Source organism: Notechis scutatus, chromosome 4, assembly GCF_049901735.1.
Source record: "Notechis scutatus isolate UNSWTSFEM ecotype Mainland chromosome 4, rNotScu1.2, whole genome shotgun sequence".
Classification (NCBI taxonomy): Eukaryota; Metazoa; Chordata; class Lepidosauria; order Squamata; family Elapidae; genus Notechis; species Notechis scutatus.
The window spans coordinates 9,375,432-9,395,813 of record NC_142012.1 but is presented as its reverse complement, the minus strand read 5'-3'; the positions used below and the strand labels follow the sequence as shown (position 1 = coordinate 9,395,813).

Below are 20,382 nucleotides of genomic sequence, written 5' to 3'. Positions count from 1 at the left end.
TCTGTAAGCAACACCAGAATGTTTCCTTCCTGGCTTCCTTACAGGATTAGGCCAGTCATTTCTTCTAACAACCGGTTCTCCAAACTGCTTAGAATATTAACAACCGGTTCTAGCGAATAGGTGCGAATCCCACCCCTGCCTATAGCGTAGTTTTGAGGGTAGAAGTTGAAACAATTTATGTCCAGGATGTGAGGGGTCTGTAGTTATTTTCACAGCCCTCTTTTTGACTCTGCACTATACAGGTCCTCAATGTAAGATTAGCAGGATATTATGCATTTTTGTTTAGTATCAAAATTGATATTGTATAATGTGATCAGGCCACAAAGGAATATATTAACCTTTGACCACAGCAGCCTGCTGGGTCACACAACATTCTCTGATGCAAAATGTCTGTTAGCTATATCAAGCAATTAATTTAAAGTTTCCAGAAAACAGGACTTGTTTTATGCCCTGGAACAATTTAAATTCATCAGACAGCTATGTCTCTTTAACAGTGAACAGGAAGCAGATCATAAAAACGAGAGAAAGCAGATCATGAAAAAAAGAGAGAGAAAAGTATGTGCATGCTCTTTCTTGACACAACATTTAGTTGAGTTCTGAGCCAGTTAAAACACTTTTATAATGAACAGCATTAATCTAGGACTGATAAAAGCATATAAAAATAAACTCAGTTTTTGCTCTTCTGAAACTGTGCCCAGAAAAATACTGAGACCTCAACAGCAATCCACCTTTAAAATAAACAAATTTTCTCCCACACATCCACCCTGTGAGCTACTTCACAACGGTACACAGTACACTCACAAATCCAGACTGAAAAAGTACCCTCTGACCGAGGAGATTATGAATTATTTGCAATTTCAAATGAGGTTTATAAATATAACACTGAAAGACCAAAGCACAGAGCTAATTCCTCTAGTGGCCTTATGTTCCAGCAAACACAGCCAACATAAATCAAGCTTTTGGAACCATAACATCGTATTTTCTCACTGGGAGTAGCAACTTTTGGATGTGTTCTACTATCTTTAGTTCAGGGAAGGTTATGGAGCTATGGTACTGTGTCTGCAGGATTTGGGTTTGGCTAGTCTAGAGAAAAGGACGGGATGGGACATGATAGCAGTATCTGAGGGGCTGCCATAAAGAAGAGGGGGTCAACTTATTTTCCAAAGCACCGGAGGGCAAGGCAAAAAACAATGGATGGAAACTAATCAAGGAGAGAAGCAATCTCTTGCTTTTTGGTGCTTTGGAAAATAAGTTGACCCTCTGGAAATGTAGGTCGCTTGTTTCATTGATCAATTTTCCACCCATTGCTTCTTGTCCTGCCCTCAGATGCTTTGGAGAATAGCTTGACTCCCTCTTCTTTGTGGCAGCCCCTGAGATACTGGAACACTGCTATCATGTCACTCCTAAGTCCTTCTTTTCACTAAAGTAAGCATACTCAATTCCTGCAACTTTTTTTTATATGTTTTTGTCCCTAGGCCTTTAATCATCTTAGTTGCTCTGAAAAGCAGCTCTCTTTCTCTCTCTCCTTTGCTTTACAATCCAAAAACTTGAGGGGGGGGGTCCTTTTGAGACATTGGCCATGCCCCCATTCCTTCTACGAGCTCATCTGCCTCTTATCGGACTGCTGATTCACCTACATCTTATCCGATTGCTGCTTAAGCTGTAGCTCTCCTTCTTGTCTCCCAAGGTCGTTCCCACATACCATTCCAACTCCAAATTCAAGAAGATGGAGGCTATAAGAAAAGTTGCCTTTTCCTTTCCCTACTCCCCACTCCATCTGGACAAGGCCAAGACCACTTTGGGCAAAACTCTCTTAACAACTATATCCAGGGATGGGATTCAACCAGCGTAACAACCGGTTTGGTGAGCGCGCGCAGCGTTTGAAAGCCGCCCATTTTCAGCTCTAATACTTACCTTCAGGGGTGGGATTCAAATTTCTTAACAACCGGTTCTGTAGGTGTGAGCTAAGTTGTGGGTGTATGTAAATATTGAATTTTTTATTTAAAAAAAAAGAGCAACTTTTACCCAAAAGCAGGCAAAGCAGGCAGGCAGATTGAGTTGCTCACAGAATCACAGATAAACTTAGAGATCTATCTATCTGCAATCGTCTACCTGAGTCTGCACTGAAAAGCTTCAGTCCTAAGGAAGGTTCGGCTCCGCTTTTAGATTAGTTGAAAGCAAGAAATCCAAGGATTTCCTGCTTTCTAGCTAATCTAAATTTCCTGGCAGAGCAGAACAGCTGATGGTCGGGGGGGGGAAAGGGAAAAATAGCAACTTACCAAACCAGGCAAGTTGGATGGCTCGCATGCCAGGTAAGGAGTGAGTGGGCAGAGAGGGGCGGGGTCAGCTACTGGAGTGATTTGTCAGTTCTCCGAACTGCGGACAATCGTGTGTGCAGCGTTTGCAAGAAATCATTAGCTGTGCCACCTGGACAGCCGACAAACGCTGCGCTCGGGTGTGCAGCAATTGAAAATCCTCTTGTTTCCTGCTTTTTCAACCTCAGCTGTGCTGCGCAAAGCAGTGGAGGAGGGAAAAGCAGGGAATAAAGGACAGCCTAGAGCCCGGGCAGGTGGGTGGGCCAAACACCGAACTGGTTCGGTGTCAGCTGCTCTTTGCAGCTACAGGTTCTATAGAACCGGGCTGAACTGGTAGCATCCCACCCCGGCTTACCTTCTACTCAGCCCCAGTAAGTAAAACAGCTGAGGCGTGGCAATCCGCTGTACCATGCGGATCAGCTGTGCTGCAATACATGGAAATAAATGACAGACTAGGGCAGGGCCAGGTGGGCAGGGCCAAATGATTGCCGGAACTACCGGTTCGCCCGAACCGGTTCAAACTGGTAGAATCCCACCCCTGACTATCCCCTTAGCACAGATGTGGCTAACCTTTTTGGGCTCCTGTGCCAAAAATAGTGCGCGCGCTTGCAGGCTCACTGGCACGCGTGCCAGCACCCAGAAGGCAATGAGCATGCGTGCGCAATCCCCACCCACCCACCCTTGCCGCCCCCTTACCTGCACTGCACCTTACAGCTGATTTTCAGCCAGTTTGAGGCTTGAGGAAGGCTTCTGCAGGCTTTTCAGGCCAAAAACTAGGTCTGTTTCGTCACTTCCGGTATTTCCGGAAAAACAGGAAGTGATGAAATGGGCCTAGTTTTCGTCCTGCAAAGCCTGCAGAAGCCTGTAGAAGCCTTCCTCCAGCCTCTGGGAGGCTGAAAAAGGCCTCAAACCAGCTGAAAATCAGCTGTGAGGAGTGCGTATGCGCAGTGAGGTAAATTTGCCTGCAGCTTGCGTGCCGGCACAAATGGCTCTGTGTGCCACCTCTGTGCCATCATGGACTTAGCAGTTAAATTTTGGGCTCCATTGTGGTCATAAGTCGAGGACTACCTGTACAAGTGAGGTTCCTTCTTTCCGTCATCGAGAAGTGGAGGGAGAGGACAAAAAAGGATGAAGGATGACCCTGAACAAAAAACTAAACGCTAAAACTAAAAAATGATTTTTGTTCCTGGAAGTATTGATGTGGTTTGCTGACCCGCTCTTTCTTCAAAGGATATTTTCTTTCAATAAAAGAAGTCACTTAATTTTGTGACTCTTGCCTGTTAGGGCTGAGAAGACAGATTCCACATTTGTTTCTCTGCCATGACAAGATTTTTTTTCCCCCACAGATTGCCTAGGACAGGGAAATGAGATCTGCATGTTGAAAACCCCCAACCAATTTACTTCACTTTCCCAGCTGCCTGCAGGCCAAATTATTCTCAGGAACCGGAGACAGCAGCCATTCGCCTTCAGGAAACCTGACAGGCCTTGGGTGATAATGATTACCTTTCGATTGGAGAAGGTATCTTCCATATCTTCCTTACAGCAATATCATCTTGCACTAAGATTATCTGCTGTGCTTCCGGATGACCAAAGGAGATTTGGTTGGGTATCTGCAATTTAGAGGATCCTTTGATGTCTGGGATTTCTCAAACTTCAAACGTGAGAGATCCATGTGTGAACTGGGCAGCCGTATAAATTTGTTTAATAAATACAATTAATATATCTTTCATAAATCAACCAATAAATGGGAAAGTATCTGCAGCATTATTTTAAAATTATGTTCCTTTCCTTTCCTGTCCTACCCTTTTCCCTTCCCTTCCTTCTTTCCCTTCATTCCCCCCTCTCTCCCTCTCCCTCCCTCCCTCCCTTCCAACAGGTTTATCTTTAACACGGCTTAAATTAAGGCAAGGGTCTTCAAACTTGGCAAGTTTAAGACTTGTGGACTTCAACTCCCAGAATTCCTGAGCTAACATGACTGGAGGAGGAATTCTGGGAGTTGAAGTCCACAAGTCTTAAAGCTGTCCAGTTTGAAGACCCCCTGGATTAAGAGAAGCAGGCCCAACTGAAGCAAGATGCTGTTAATCATCTCTGTATCAACAGAGGAATGGTATCAAGATCACATGAAGGGATAGTACCGTTTTATATTGCTTTGGTAAGGCCACACTTGGAATATTGCATCCAGTTTGGTCCACCACGATACATAAAAGGATGTTGAGACTCCAGAAAGAATGCAGAGAAAAGCAACAAAGATGATTAAGGGACTGGAGGCTAAAACATACAAAGAATGGTTGTGGGAATTGGGTATGTCTAGTTTAATGAAAAGAAGGACTAAGGGCGATAGGATAACAGTGTTCCAGTATCTCAGGGGCTGCCATAAAGAAGAGGGAGTCAAGCTATTCTCCAAAGCACCTGAGGGCAGGACGAGAAGGAACAGATGGAAGATCATTAAAGAGAGATCCAACCTAGAACTAAGGAGAAATTTTCTGACGGTGAGAACAGTTAACAGTGGAATACAGGTTGTTGGTGCTCCATCAGTGAAGATTTTTAAGAAGAGATCGGACAGCTATTTGCCCAAAATGGTATGGAGTCTCTTCCTTGAGTCCAAAAGTAGGATATTAAGACTTCATAACTTAAATATACGTTAAGTATGCATACGTGGATTACATTTAACTTATTCTCTCTAAAGGGTCTGTCCCATTTTTCTAATGAAAATAATATTCCAAGCAGTTTATAAAAAAGAAACCAGTAGAATACAAGTAGGGAAATGTTTCATGTTTCTAATGTTTTAGTTTAATAATTTTACGGTGGTTTTTTATGCTGCTTTAACTTTTGATTGAGAAGCATCCAGAGTTGGTTATAAGATAGATGGCTGTATAAATGTAAAACAAAACAAAACAAAATATAAAATAAAATAATAAAGTATAAAATAAAATAAAAAAATAAAAAAATAAAAAAACAAAAAAAAAACAAAATATAAAATAAAATAAAAAACAAAATAAAATAATAAAATAAAATAATAATAAAATAAAATAATAATAAAGTCAAATAATAAAACAAAAGAAAGTATAAAATAATATAATACACTAAAATTATTAATAAAATAAAATAATAAAATAAAATAATAATAAAATATAAAATAAAATAATATAAAATAATAATAAAATATAAAATAATAAAATAAAATAAAATAATAAAATAAAATACTAATTTAAAAAAACAGCCACTTGTCTGAAATGGTGTAGGGTTTTCAAGGCCCCTTCCAGCTCTATTCTGATAAAAAAATAAAATAAAATGCAGTAACATAAAACAAAACTCTGAAAAACAGACAGTGTTTATCCCTACATACCAGCCTCTTTTCTTCAACAGATAGAAAACAGCTTCATTCATTACAAGGGATGGGTTCAATCTTCTCACACAGCCAGCCAGACTCATTTCTATTTATTTATTTTTTTAAAAAAGGGCTAAAAGGATTCCTCTCCCCCCTCCCCTCCAGAAACAGAGAGGTGTACACATGTATATAAGGACAATGGTGCAGGAAGGACAAAGCAAGTGAATAATAACCCCATGGAAACTATCCCCAAATCAGAAAACATTTCACCTATATCTATCTAGCTATCTCCCTGAGCATGGACTCAGGCCTCTGTACCAGATTGCTGCATGTGGGCACAGGATAGAGGAGATGAGAGATTTTAATAATAATATTTTTTTAAAAAAAGAGGTTTATTCTTGGTCAGCAGGTTGCTATGGAACTCGAGAGAGATGGCATTCATTCCTACCGCCGGACTCCAAAGCTGTCCGTTCAAGCATGCCACGGGCATTCTTCGAATTCCACCAACTTTGGCAAGCAATACCCCCCTAGACAAACCCCAGACAGGAACTATTCCTGGGACTCCAGACAAGGCAGCGCTCTCTCTATGGGGCTGGTGGGCTGGTCTAGGAGCAGAGCCTTTTGTCTCTTTTGAATCCACCCCCATCAGGTGGGAGCAGGGGGAGGGTTGGAATAGAGAATTCTTTGGAGGGGTGGGAGGCAGATATTCAGACGCGGAGAAAACCCAGGGAAGAGACTCAACCATTGGAGGGCCCAGCAAATTGGCGGGTGATATGGGTAGTCCTCGCGTTACGATCACAAGTCAGCCCCAACATTCCCATTGCTAAGTGAATCATGTGTTAATTTCCCCAGTTTTATGACTTTTCTTGCCACTGTTATTAAGTGAATCATTGCAGTTGCTGAATTAGCAACACGGTCGTTAAGTGAATCCGGCTTCCCCTGTGGCCTTTGCTTGTCAGAAGGTCTCAAAAGCTGATCACATGACCCCGGGACTCTGTGACCAACATAAATAGTCTTGGTTTAAATCACGTGACCTTGGGAATGCTGCCATGGTAGTGTGAAAAAGGGTCATACGTCACTTGTTTTCAGCGCCGTTGTAACGTTGAATGGTCACTAAATGACCTGTTGTAAGTTGAGGATTACCTGTACTAATCAATGTCACCTGTCAGTCATTTTGCACACATCTATCCACAGGGGAGGAGGGCACGGTGGTTCAGCAGTTAAAGACGCTGCGGTTATCAGCTGGGAAACCGAGAGCCTGTGTTTGAGACCTGAGTGTTGTGCGATGGGTGAGCTCCCATGCCTCGCTCCAGCTCCTGCCCATCTAGCAGTTTGAAAACATGCAAATGCGAGTAGATAAATAGAATAGAATAACAGAGTTGGAAGGAACCTTGGAGGTCTTCTAGTCCAACCCTCTGCCTAGGCAGGAAACCCTATACCATTTCAGACAAATTGTCTAGATCAGGGGTGTCAAACTTGATTTCATTGAGGGCCGCATCAGGGTTGTGTTTGACCTCAGAGGCTAAGGTGGGTGTGGTCATGGGAAGGCGTGGCTATGGTGATCATGACCAGCTTGACATCACTTGTGTCAGGGGTGCCTGTGGCCTGATCACTCTGCCAGAGAAAACAGGCTCCCAAGCTCTGTTTTCGGCTGGGACGGCCTCCTGCAACCCTCTGCCAGAAGAAAACAGAGCTCAGGAGGGCCACGTTTTTCCTGAGCTGGTCCTTCGCTACTTCAAGGGTGGCTCTGTAGGCCAGATCTAAGCACCCCACGGGACAGATCTGGCCCCCGGGCCTTAAGTTTGACACCTCTCTAGATTCTCTAATCTGTGCTCTTCAGAAATCCCCATGATCATGTGGTTTACATTTAGCAGAAATTAGGTGTCCAATTCAGCCGTTCTAATCTGTTGAGCTACCGCGCCATCAGCCCCCTCTACCACAAAACAAGACAAGGGCAGTATGGACAACGGTGGGATCCGGCAGGGTGAGAGCTGTGAATCATAAACACAAAGCTTTCGCTGTGTCCCAGCATAATAGATACACTACCCCTGTTGACATTAATAGGGACACCAAGTTGACAGGTCCAGGTAGTTGCGTTGACGATAACTCAAATAAACAGGGGATCGTGGTCTGAGATGAAGAACTTGCTTTAGAGAAGGGAAAGTGGGAATCAGGTATTACACATCGGTCACGCAAGAAGAGCAAGGTATCCAAAAAGAGAAGCCACCTTCTCTTAATAACATTATTAAATAGGTACCATTGGGGAGGTAACAGCGTTCTGTGCGCCTTTGACCAGGGATGGTATTCAGGGGATTCGGACCAGTTCAGGCGAACCTCTAGAGAAAATTTTAAATGGTTCATAGAACCAGTAGGGAAAATTTCGACTGGCCCCGCCCACCCGCCCCTGCTCTTACCTCTCACCTCTCCTATATTCTGCTGTTTCTTAGTTCAGCTGATTCACAGGGCAGAGTGGATTGCCACGCCTCAGCTGAGCTAAGAAACAGCTGATAGTCGGTGTTGCTGTTATCTGCGCGCATGCAAATCGCGTGTTTGGCGCACCCGGCAATGCAAGAAACAGCTGATGGTCGGTGTTGCTGTTATCTGTGCATGCACGAATCGTGCATTCGGCGCGCTCCAGGGAAGGTAAGAAACAGCTGGTGGTCTCTGTTTGTCCCATTTGTGCGTGCACGAAGCAGGGGGCAGGAGGCAGAAAAGTTCAGCCAAGTCTTCTCCTCCTTCTCCTTAGTTTGTCAGCCCACACCCAAAGGTGGAGAGTGTGGGGCAAAGGTACGTACATAGGCAATTGCCCTGTCTCTGCAGCATCGCCCATCTGACTGAGTGGACATGGCCAACTCGACATCCCTTACAAGCTGCTGCCCCACCTTGCCGTGAATGACGTTGAGTTGGCCATGCCCACCCAGTCACATGACCACCTAGCCACGCCCACCAAGCCATGCCCACACAACTGGTGGTGGTGAACTTTGAATCCCACCACTGTCTTTGATGTATACCCATGCTGGCCACGTAACCACAGAAAATGGCCTCATACAACACCAGCTCCCTCAGCCAAGAAATGGAGATGACCACACCCTGCAATTGGACACGAATCAGAAACCTTTACCTTTTCTCTACAGCGGCGGTGCAGACTTCAGCTTGGCTGTGATTTCCCACTAGAGTAGAGAGATACCTCGCAAAGGACTCTAATGACCTATAACTGTCATCCCCTGTCAAGCACTTCCCTCTATAAATATGCTTCTGCCTAGACACGTCACCATATATTCTGAAAGTCCTTCTTTGGAATCACCAATCCGTGGGGCCTCTCTAATTAATCAGTAGTAAAGGGAAGACAGGGGACATATTCATCACTTATACCGCGAATCTGAAGATGAACACATCTGCTTAGGGAATAGTTGGACTTTTGAACACTGAATCAACTGAAGTATGGTGTCAACCAAACTGTTGTGGCCTGTTGGCCACCGGCCCTTCCAGCAGCCGAATCAGAGGAGGAGGAGGAGGAGGTGTGGGAGTCAGGGTCAGCATCAAGGCAACCCAAGAGCTCCAAGGGGGAAGAGGAAATGCAGCTGGAAGAGAGAGAGTCAGAGGCTGAGCCTAGACTATCTGTCAGCCCTCAAATGGAGAGTCAACAGCCTCTAGGTCTGGAGGTGGCTGATGAGGAAGAGGAGGAACAGCTGGGTCCAGTGCCTGACACTGCACAAAAGGCAGAGGAGAGGAGAGCAGTGGAAATCTATGAGCCGGTCCTTGGGAAGGAAGAGCCACCACTGCTAGCAAAACCCCACCCTAGCTCTGGGGATAAAAGTCAGGGGGCAGAGACGAATAGACGTGGTAAAGAACTATTCATCTCCCTGCTGGCGCTCCTAATAAAGGAATCATTTATTTAACTTCAGAGGGTTTGTTGTGTTTGGGGAGCTGGGTCAAAACACAAACACAGAAAACTGTAGCTCTTGAAATCGGGGTATTGTGGCAATTGAAATTCAAAAGCAGTGGGATATATAGCATCAATCAACAACTTGAAGTGAATGTATTTTACCCCCAGGTACACATGAAAGCAGCTGTGTGACTCTAAGAAAAGATGCAACTGCTTTAATGAGTTGCAGACAGGTGGCAAGATGTCTGCCCCATAAGCATGCTCTTTATAAACACAACTTTAGGACCATTTTGAATATGCGGTGGTCATGTACTGTAGTGCAAAATGTCAACAAGTGAAGACAGAGAGCCAGTTTCTGCCAGATAAATAGCAATAGCACTTAGACTTATATACCGCTTCACAGTGCTTTTACAGCCCCCTCAAAGCGGTTTACAGAGTCAGCCTCTTGCCCCCAGCAATCTGGGTCCTCATTTTACCCATCTCGGAAGGATGCAATGCTGAGTCAACCTTGAGCCTGGTGAGATTTTAACTGCCAAATTTCAGTCAGCCAGCAGTCAGCAGAAGTAGCCTGCAGTACTGCACTCTAACTACTGCACCATTGTAGCTAAACCTTGTTAATTCTGTCATCATTGGATGCATTGTGGATTCCTATTTCACCCTAGGCTTCTATTCCATACCCAGTGGCTATTAGCTAGGCCAGGGATGTCCAACCTTGGTAACTTTTAAGACTTGTGGACTTCAACTCCCAGAATTCCCTAGCCAACCATGGAGTTGAAGTCCATAGATCTTAAAGTTGCCAAGATTGGACACCCCCTGAACTAGGCTATTTCTGAACTTGGGTTTAGTCATTTTCCAGAAAAGTATAATAACCTTTCCCGGAAATATCAGCAGGTAGCAGACACAAAGAAGGTATTGTGAAGATCATCTGGAGAACTTCCTGCTGCTTCGCACCTGCTACATGTTAATCATGCAACTTGACCATTGGCCAATCCACCTGTCTAAAAATCTGCTGAAAGTCACCCCACTCCATTTCACGAAGAGTCATTGATGCTGTTCTTCCTGCAGACAGGTGAGATTTGTGGGTTGGAGATCTGGAACCATCCATCCTTTTCCTTAACTCGACTCACAATAAATAACTAGGGACAACATTCCTTGTGCCAGCCTACTTCTCAAGGACTGAGGAATACTTTTTTATTTCATTCCTTGCAATGAATACTTGGGTGAGGGTTTAACCTCACATAATCTAGGGGAAACCCTTTCACTACGGTAACTGGAAATAAATGAAGTTGTAATTCAACATCCATAATCACTAGTTTGATAAACAGTCTGATTTAACCCGTGTGATAGGACATAATCTTCTCCAACGGTAATCTGGGTGGAGGTGGAACGGCACAGTCAGAGCAGGGCTGAGTTTTCTCATGCTTACTGAAAAAAACATTGGGCTCCAGGTAAGTAGGCAAACAGGTAGAATTGTTCTTCCTTTTGAATCCCACCCCTGCTTAGCAGACGAGGCTAACATTCTAATGTTTTTACTTTTATTAAAACCTTCAATGTTTTGTTTGAAAGGCTGTCTTCTCCCTGTTATATCTACCCAACCTACCAGAGCAGGAAAGCAAGGAATACTTCTCCTAAGGAGGTTGATCTAGTGGGACCAAAAGAAGGGACTTCTTTGTGGTGGCTCCTTCTCTCTGGAACATCATCCCTGCAGAAATAAGATTGGCACCGACTTGGAAACCCTTTCGCAAGGCCAGGAGGACTTGCTTGTGCCAACAGGCCTTGAGAACTTAGAGAGGAATGGAACCCATCAAGTAACTTATTTGATTAATTGTTGTCACCAAGGAATCGGGTATGTGTGTGTTGATGCTTTTTATTGTTCTATATAAGATTTTTAACTTTGCAAGCTGCCCAGGGAGTCACTCCTGGTGCGTTGGGTGTCCATGTAAATTTTCTTAAATAAATAAACAAACCTTCTAATTGTTTTATACTGTTTCTTTACTGTGATTTACGGTAATGTAAGCCTCCCAGAATTGCTCCAGAGATGGGTGGCATACAAATAATAAATAATAATAACAATTCCAATGGACTCAAACAGAATAATTGCCAAGAAATTCCACATACATGCCAGTACCTTCTAGCAGAATTATCACTTACCCACTGCAGTGATTCAGAGGTGGTATTCAGCCGGTTCTGACCAGTTCTGGAGAACCAATCGCGGACATTTTGAGTAGTTCGGAGAACCGGCAAATACCACTTCTGACTGGCCCTGCCCCCATCTATTCTCCGCCTCCCATTGAGTCCCAGCTGATTGGCTGGGTCCTCTTTGGTTGCCCTGCACAGGAGAACGGAGCTGGAAAGCAGGTTAGTGGGGTGGGGAGGGAATGAGGATTTTACAGTATTCTTCCCTTGCCACGCCTACCAAGCCACGCCCACAGAACCAGTAGTAAAAAAAAAATTAATCCCACCACTGCGGTGATTCACTTAACAAGTGTGGCAAGAAAGATCGTAAAATGTGGCAAAATCCACTTAGCAACTGTCTCGCTTAGCAACAGAAATATTGGGCTTGACTATGTAGGTGGAGGACTACCGCTAACAGTTTTCCAGAATCACGTGGGGACACAAACCAGAATTACCCCGATCAGCCTGTCATTCCAGCAATTATTTTAATATCTGATACATTTACACAGAATTTCAACTCTCTTAATTGCTAGTTATTAGAGAAGAAAATAGTTGAAGATGATTATAGCATATATTATAGCTACTATTACATTACATTATAGTATATTTTAATAGCTATAGCTACATTTGGCTTTTAAAATCTCAATGGGAAAAAAAGGCTAGCATTGCGATCCTATTGTTTGTACTTATATGTGGGATTTTAAAGAGAATTTTATCTGATTTATTATTGAATTTATGCCCAACTTTGAGCCCTGAAGGCTGATTGACATAATAACTGTATTTATTTATTAATCGTATTTTATTGCCACCCATCCCATTACAAAGGGACTCTGGGTGGTGTACAATAATTGAATAAAACAGGAACTTGATTAAAAAAAAACCATCACTATCAAAAGATAAAAAAGAGATGATTAAAAGAAGAATATTATCGAAAGTTTTGAAATATACAAAGAGCACAGAGAAAGCAAGAACACAAATCACAAGGCAGCCTTCTTCGACTTAGAGTATTTAAATGGCTCCCAGACCTAATGAAGTTCTTCCTGAGAGGCCTCTTAAAGTTCACAAGGTTGAGAAACACTTTGGACTTTAACTCCCAGAGTTCATAGCTGGCTGGGGAATTCTGGGAGTCCACACGCTTTTAAAGTTCCCAAGGTGAGAAACACCATCTTAACAATAGCAGGGAAGGAGCCAGCCTAACTTTTTTTGGCGGGGGAATGTTCCACAAAGATAGGTCCATCTCCTTGGACCTATCTACTGTGCAGACGGCAGTGGAATCGGACAGTGGGGAAGAACCAGAACCAGTCCGGGAGTCTGGAGGGGACTTGGATGAGGGTCCTGCATCCGATGCAGAGATGGGGCCAGGACCATCTGGGAGTGGGGTGCTGACTCCGGAGCCTCCAACGTCTGGCAGCTGCGAGGCAGAGGAATAAGGGGAGCCTGTTCCCAGTGCGCATGTGCGCAGAGCTGCTAGAAGGTAAGAGCAGCTGAGACAAAAGGGGCAACTCGGGAGTAAGGCTGGGCGGTGATTGCCCCTCTCATAAGATATAAAGGACATGCAAAGGTAGAGAAACCTTTGTAGGAAGCAAAGTCGTTTCGCTCTGTTTGGATTAATCCTTGAAGCTCTGTGTGGGCTTTTTACTTCAGTTGGTTTTTTATAATTCATTTGGCACTTTTGTTGTTGGCAGCCATTCAAAGGAGAGAAAGGTGGGTGCTTATTTCGAGGGACTGTTTGGGACTCAATACAGGCCGGGAATGAACATAATTCCTAGCGTTGAAATAAAACCAGAGTTGTTTTAACTAAGCGGTGTGCTTCATTACAGTCTGGGAAGCCTTGGTCAGAACACCTACCAAATGCAAGTCCCTGGCTGATGGAATCCCTAACATGGCCTTTGAGGGAGCCATTAGTCTCTCAGCTTACAACTACTGACCATCTGATGTCACAACAGCACTGGAAAAAAATGATTGACAACGGGCCCTTGCTCTTACGACCGTTGCAACATCCCCAGGGATGCAAGACCAAAATTGGGACGCTTGGCAACCCAATGGTTTTAAGACTATCCCAGAGCCATGTGACCACCATAGGCCACCTTCCCAGCTGGCTTCTGACAAGCAAAGTCAATAGGAGAAGCCAGACTTGCTTAATGACTGTGTGATTCACTTAACAACTCTACTGATTCACTAGAGTGTGGGAGTGCCTGGCCTCCTGGCCACCGGCTCATCTGGGGGGAGGAGTCGCCGGGTTCTGGATTTGTAGTAAAGAACTGCAGAGGGGTTGGATGTAAACATAGACCAGTGATGGTGAACCTTTTCAGCACCAAGTGCTCAAACCAGAAAGCACGTGCATGTGTGTGTATGTGTGCATGCCGGAGTACCAGAAAACTGAAGACCAGTGTGCACATGCCTGTTTTTGTGGTGTTTGTTGGCCTGTTTTCAGGTCATTTTCAGGCCATTTTGGGGCTATTTTCAAGCCATTTTTGGTTGCAAAAAATGCAAAAAATGGCCTGAAAATGGCCAAAAAACCACGCCATTTTGGGGGCCATTTTCCGGTGCTCCGGCATCCACAAAGACCAGCTGGCCAGAAACCAGAAGAGTAGCTGGCGATAGTGCGCGTGCCCACTGAGAGGGCTCTGCATGCCACCTCTGGCACGCATGCCATAGGTTCATCAGCACTAGACCATGGGGTAAGGGGAGAGAGCTTTGGTGCTGGGCCGCTTTGCGAGGGCTGCTCAGAGCCATCTTTTGTGTGCAGTGGCAGGTGGGGTGGCAAAGCACTTCCTACGTTTTCTAGGCTTCGGCCCCAGCCTTTCTCTTACGAGAGGCTGCCGGTGAAAGCGAGGAGAAAGATGCCCAGGCTCCATTCATCCCAGCGGAGGGGTCATTGCTGCACGGAATCCGGTTCCGACTCTCGCCAACCTTAGCCCTAATTAAGGCTGAGAGGTGGCGAAGTGCCTGTTGTGTTTATTTCAAAGGCCAGGTGAGCCGCTCTGTGAGGAGAGGCTGGGAGGGGAAGGCCTAGGCAGGCTATTCAGCCAGTTCACCAAACCGCATGAGAAGTTAGCTACCGGTTCTAGGGAACCGCTACGAACCGGCTCAATCGCACCACTGCTTTCATGGTTAAACCCAGCATCCTGATTTGGACACAGAAGCAGACTGGCCACCAATGAACCTCATGTGTGGGGGAGTAATTATTGTAATTCTGTGATTTATACTCCCAATATATTGGAAATACATTTCATATTTACAAAGTCTGCATTACTATTACTATTAATCTTCTCATCACTCCTTATCGCCCATCCCCTCCCCCTTGTGACAGTACAATTTATATTGACTGTTTCCTACTATGATTTGATTGCTTATTGTTCCCTATGACTATCATTAAGTGTTGCACCTGATGATTCTTGACTCTTGACGAATGTATTTTTTCCTTTATGTATACTGAGAGTATTTGCACCAAGACAAATTCCTTGTGTGTCCAGTCACACTTGGCCAATAAAGAATTCCATTCCATTCCATTCCATTCATTGAGGAAGGTTGGTTCACAAAATTACAGGTAGTCCTTGAGTTATAACCATTCATTCAACGTTACAACAGCACTGAAAAAAGTTTCTTATGACCATGTTTCACGCTTACAACCGTTGTAGCATCTCCATGGTCATGTGATCAAAATTCAAATGCTTGGAAACTGATTCATATTTATGACAGTTGCAGTGTCCCGGGGTCCTGGGGGTCCCCTTTTGGGCCCTTCTGACAAGCAACGTGAATGGGGAAGCCAGATCACTTCTCAGTCATGTTACTGGCTTAACAACTGCAGTGATTCACTTAACTGCCGTGGCAAGAAAGGTTGTAAAATGGGGCAAAACTCACTTAACCATTGTCTCACCTAGCGGCAGAAATTTGGGTATCCATTGTGGTCATAATTTGAGGACTACCTACACCTCAATTTTTATAACATGGAACCTGTGGTTCAGCTACCTTCTCTCATTTTAAAGTGAAAATATTTATTTATTTATCAAATTTGTATAGCCACCCCATCTCACCAAAGGCAACATTTAAAAAGATGATTTTAAGAATTATGAAAACATAATGTAGTATTTTTCTATCATGCATCACCCACTTATTAATTGCACCAGAATGTCCCACTCACCTTACCATCAAGGCTTTAACCTTCAAAGTTAGCTAATCCTTTTGTGAATAGATCAATATCACATATAGGGAGATTTTAAGCTTCTGAAGCACGGCACACTGTCAGATATCAGCATAATAAAATTTGCAGATTTACAAACATTTTCATATCAGAATGGTAGAAATAAATCCACCTTCAAGTCAACTTCGATTTTTACTAATGATATGACCGGGGTCTGTTTTGTTTTCCTGACAAAACCCAGAAGTGTTTTTTTCTACGGTTTCCCTCCCAAAATGTTTGTTTCTTTTATTTCCTCAAACTCCCTGAGATTTCCTGATGGTGCCCATTCCAAATCCTCACTCACTTCAACCCCACCTAGCATTTATTGAGACTAGAGAGGTGCTGCCCCCTACGGAGGATAGCTGTAACTACTGTATGACTTTAAATCTTGTTAAGATTTATTTTATACTAATCTGTCCAGACTAACTGCTTCCCTTTTATCACACACAAGCACAAAAGGTAATTTAATACCATACTACTGCTTTAGCAACATTATTAATTGGCACACTCCGAGCTTTACTTGTAAGACAGTGGTAACGTCATTTCTGAATAATGGAACGCAACGAAAGCAAGAGTTCCATCCCACTTCTCACTGAGTAACTACAATCAACACTTTATGCCCTTTGGAGTACAATTTGTACCGCAACTACAATACATGTTGAACTTTCAGGTTCTCTTCCCTTTTAAAAATAAATGAAGCCAGAAAAAAAAAAGAGAACAAAAAGGGGTTACTGGTTGGTTTGGAAAAGCAAAAAAAAAAAAAAAAACGGAAAAAAAGAACTTATATTGCCTGAGATGATTAAATTCTGTTCAAGGATTTAATGCAACTGTTTGTGTACGTATCAGTTGAATTGAAGAGTGTAAATATTAAAACTGTGAAGCAGCCATAATTAATTTAGTAGCTGTGATCGAATGCAAAAATGGGGAGATAGTAAGGCGCCTTCCTCACACTATATTTCACTCCCATCTAGCTACCATTTCCAGGAAAGGAAGAAAAATATATTAAACAATCAATCGTGGCCAGGCACAACTCAACCCTTTTAATCTTTTCTTAGATCCCTACCATAATGCTGTTAAAATCAGCAAGTGCTTAGATGGGATTAAATCTACTAATTGTTATCTGCTAACTTGCCTCCCTATGTTAACTGTGTTTAAAAACTAATTAGCAAACAGGTGAGGCTTTCCATCGGCAGTTCTGTACGTTAGAAAGATTCAAGAAGAAAGAAAACATAAATAATCTTAATTTTGAATTTGCAAATTAGGCACTTCACTGACAGACTCTGAAACAACTGATACGCGGAGGTGTGACTCACAGGCCTACTAACCTGCATATTAAAATTAATATCTGCTACCACCCAGCAAACAGTTTTTTAATGCTCTAGGCTCTTTTCTTTCCACCTGTAAGACATGAAAATCACAAGTCGGACCAAACTTTCTTCTCTAAGCCAACATTTCAAACAGCTGCGCAAAGTTTGAAAAAGTCATTTTCTGTCTCCATGGGATCAAGGGCCATTGCAAAGTGTTTTCCTAGTCTTCCTGCTCAGTTTAAAACATTAAGCCCAAAGGTCCAATCTTGACTACTTTAAGACATCTGGACTTCAACTCCCAGAATTCTCTACGGGTTGGGGAATTCTGGGAGTCGAAGTCCACAAGTCTTAAAGTTAGCCAAGATTGGACATCCCTGCGTTAAGCAGTTGAGCTCTTCTTTTCGCAGGACGGCTGCTCCATTAATCAAAAATTCCTTACCTTTATAAAATGCCTTGGTCACATCCTTGCTGGTTTTAGCAGAGTTCTTCAAAGAGGAGACAGGACCCGGTCGTACTTGTGGTCATTTCAAGCAGGTTTATTCCCCCCCAAAAAAAAGAGAGAAAAACTTAGTTCCCCGGCTGCTACTTCCTAAACAGCTTGCAGTCCAAAAAGGCAGGTGGATTTCTGCAGACACTCAGCACGCTTGGAGAGCAGCCAAATCGGAGGCTCAGCATAGCTCAGGGCTCAAATTACTTTTCTTTTACCTGCCAATTACCAGCCAGCCTCAGCTGACCAAGACTGGAGTGGTGATGGTGATGTCAGGGGAGAATCGGAGAGACAGGAAGGCGGGTGTGTGTGGGGGGGAGAGAAATCAGTGTGAGTCACTGTCACTCCCTCCCTGTATGTGTGTGTGTGTGTGTGTGTAGAGAACTGACTTGCATCACTGCCGAAAGGAAAGATGGCGGGACTTTCTAACAAGCAGCTCAACACCCTGCCAAGAATATATCTCATGAAAATCACCTCAGAAGGAGGTGATTTCCTGGTCGATTGGCTCGTTTCATAGGACCGCTTTATAAAGCCTGGGACACTTGGAATACTGCATCCAGTTTTGGTCACCACAAGATAAATAAAAGAGGTTGAGACTCTGCAAAGAGTGCATAGCAGAGCAACAAGAAAGATTAAGGGGTTGGAGGCAGTGGTGGGATTCAGCCAGTTGGCACCACTTTGGGAGAACCGGTTGTTAACTTTCTGAGCAGTTTAGTGAACTGGTTGTTGGAAGAAATCATTAGGGGCAGAGAACTAGTTGTTAAATGATACAACAGTGGTGGGACTCATCTCTGAGGGGGATGAGTCTGCCTACCGAGATGAGGTGGACCACTTGCTTTTGTGGTGTGGAGACCATAACTTGGTCCTCAACACCAATAAGACCAAGGAGCTTATAGTGGACTATATAGAAGGAACAGATCAGACATCCAGCCCTTGTTTATCAAGGGAGACCGAGTGGAACAAGTGGCCAGTTTTAAGTTTCTGGGTGTTACCATAAAAGAGGACCTGACCTGGGGTGCTCACCTTGCAGCCCTGGTCAAAAGGGCCCAGCAGAGATTATACTATCTGAGACTTCTCAGGAAACAACAACTGCATGAAAAACTCCTGGTGACCTTCTACTGCTGCACCAGAGAGAGTATCTTAACATACTGCACCTCTGTATAGTTTGCCAGTTGCACAGGGGCAGATAGGAAAGCGCTCCAGAGGGTTAACGTCATTGCCCAGAGGATCACTGGCTGCCCTCTCCCCTCTTTGGAAGAGCTTTATAGCTCCCGCTGTCTTAAGAAAGTTCAAAACATTCTCAAAGATCCATCTCATCCTGGGAACCCCCTTTTTTTGAACTATTACCATCTGGCAGACAGTACAAAATAATAAAAACAAGGACAAATAGGCTGAAAAACAGCTTCTATCCCAGGGCAGTAGCTCTTTTGAATTCTGCTGTATAGTGCAGTGTTGGTGTGGTGTCAGGGGTTTTCAGTTCAATGTGTGGAGGGTGAAGGATGTGTGTTTGTGTTTATTTTCATGGTCATGATGTGCACTGAAGATGGTGTTTGATTTTGTTGTACGAGGTGCAATGACAATAAAGTAAACTAACTAACTAACTAAATTATTTGAATCCCACAACTGGCTGGAGGCTAAAACATACGAAGAACGGTTGCAGGAATGGAGTATGTCTAGTCTAGTGAAGAGAAGGACCAGGGGAGACACGATGGCAGTCTTCCAATATTTGAGGGGCTGCCACAAAGAAGAGGAAGTCAAGCTATTCTCCAAAGCTCCAAAGAAGGCAGGACAAGAAGCAATGGGTGGGAAACTAATCAAGGAGAGAAGCAACCTAGAACTAAGGAGACATTTTCTGACAGAACAATTAACCAGTGGAACAATTTGCCTTCAGAAGTTGTGGGTGCTCCATCAGTGGAGGCTTTTAAGAAGAGACTGGACAACCATTTGTTTGAAATAATACAGGGTCTCCTGCTTGAGCAGGGAGGTTGGTCTAGAAGACCTCGAAGGCCCCTTCCAAAGCTGTTATTCTGTTCCGTTAAACTTTAGCAAATAGAGGTGATTTACTGGTTGGTTGGTTTCATCTTTTTCAAATGAAGTTCTTTTAATGACGTTTTTATTATCTTGAATTGCGCTTTTGAAGCCATCCTGGGGCTGTTAAGGGAGCGGCTTATCTGTTTCCTAAGCAAGTGACAAACAAATCAAATCCAGAGAAGTCCTAACCCTATTTTGAGAATGGTGGCAGACTTCACCACTCGATACAATAGCATCAGTATTTATTTATTTATTTATTTATTTTGTTTTCATGGTTTTTTAAAAATTGTTTTAATGGTATTTATACATTTTAAACTGACGCCCAGGGTCAGTTGGCTGAGTTGGGCAGCTATGAAAAACGAATGAAGAAATGAAGAAATAAATATTTTCCAATGAGTCGATGGTTTGAAAACAGCAATCCGGCCTTTGGCATGATGCCCTTCAAATATTTGGGACTGAAACACCCAGATTTGTTATTTATAAAGTCTACAGTTATGAGAATTGTAGTTCCTTTTGAAGAAAGGAAAGAAGGAAGCCTCTGGAAGTCTAATAGCAAATATGTTTTGCATGCATGGAAATTCCCACCTCCATTAGTAAACAGCTCTGTGGACAAATATTTGTATATTCATGAATAATGTTTCTAAAAAGATGAAGAACTTACTACTCAAAA

The 20,382-nt window shown here is 43.5% G+C and overlaps 1 protein-coding gene and 1 long non-coding RNA gene across 3 annotated transcripts in view; one reads left to right on the top strand and one right to left on the bottom strand.

The window, feature by feature from the left end:
* Positions 1 to 4,548, top strand: part of LOC148130649 (uncharacterized) — a 76,935-nt gene extending 72,387 nt beyond the window's left edge. For both annotated transcript variants that reach the window (XR_015749154.1, XR_015749153.1), the window contains exons 2-3: positions 1,688 to 1,863; positions 3,662 to 4,548. This is a non-coding gene — a long non-coding RNA (uncharacterized LOC148130649). The remainder of the gene's footprint in view (positions 1 to 1,687; positions 1,864 to 3,661) is intronic.
* The window catches only part of SHROOM3 (shroom family member 3), a 178,205-nt gene extending 160,275 nt beyond the window's left edge, over positions 1 to 17,930 (bottom strand). The window contains exon 1 of the mRNA XM_087962741.1: positions 17,634 to 17,930. The gene's annotated coding sequence lies outside the window, so the exon portion shown is untranslated. The remainder of the gene's footprint in view (positions 1 to 17,633) is intronic.
* Between the last annotated feature and the right edge of the window lie 2,452 nt (positions 17,931 to 20,382).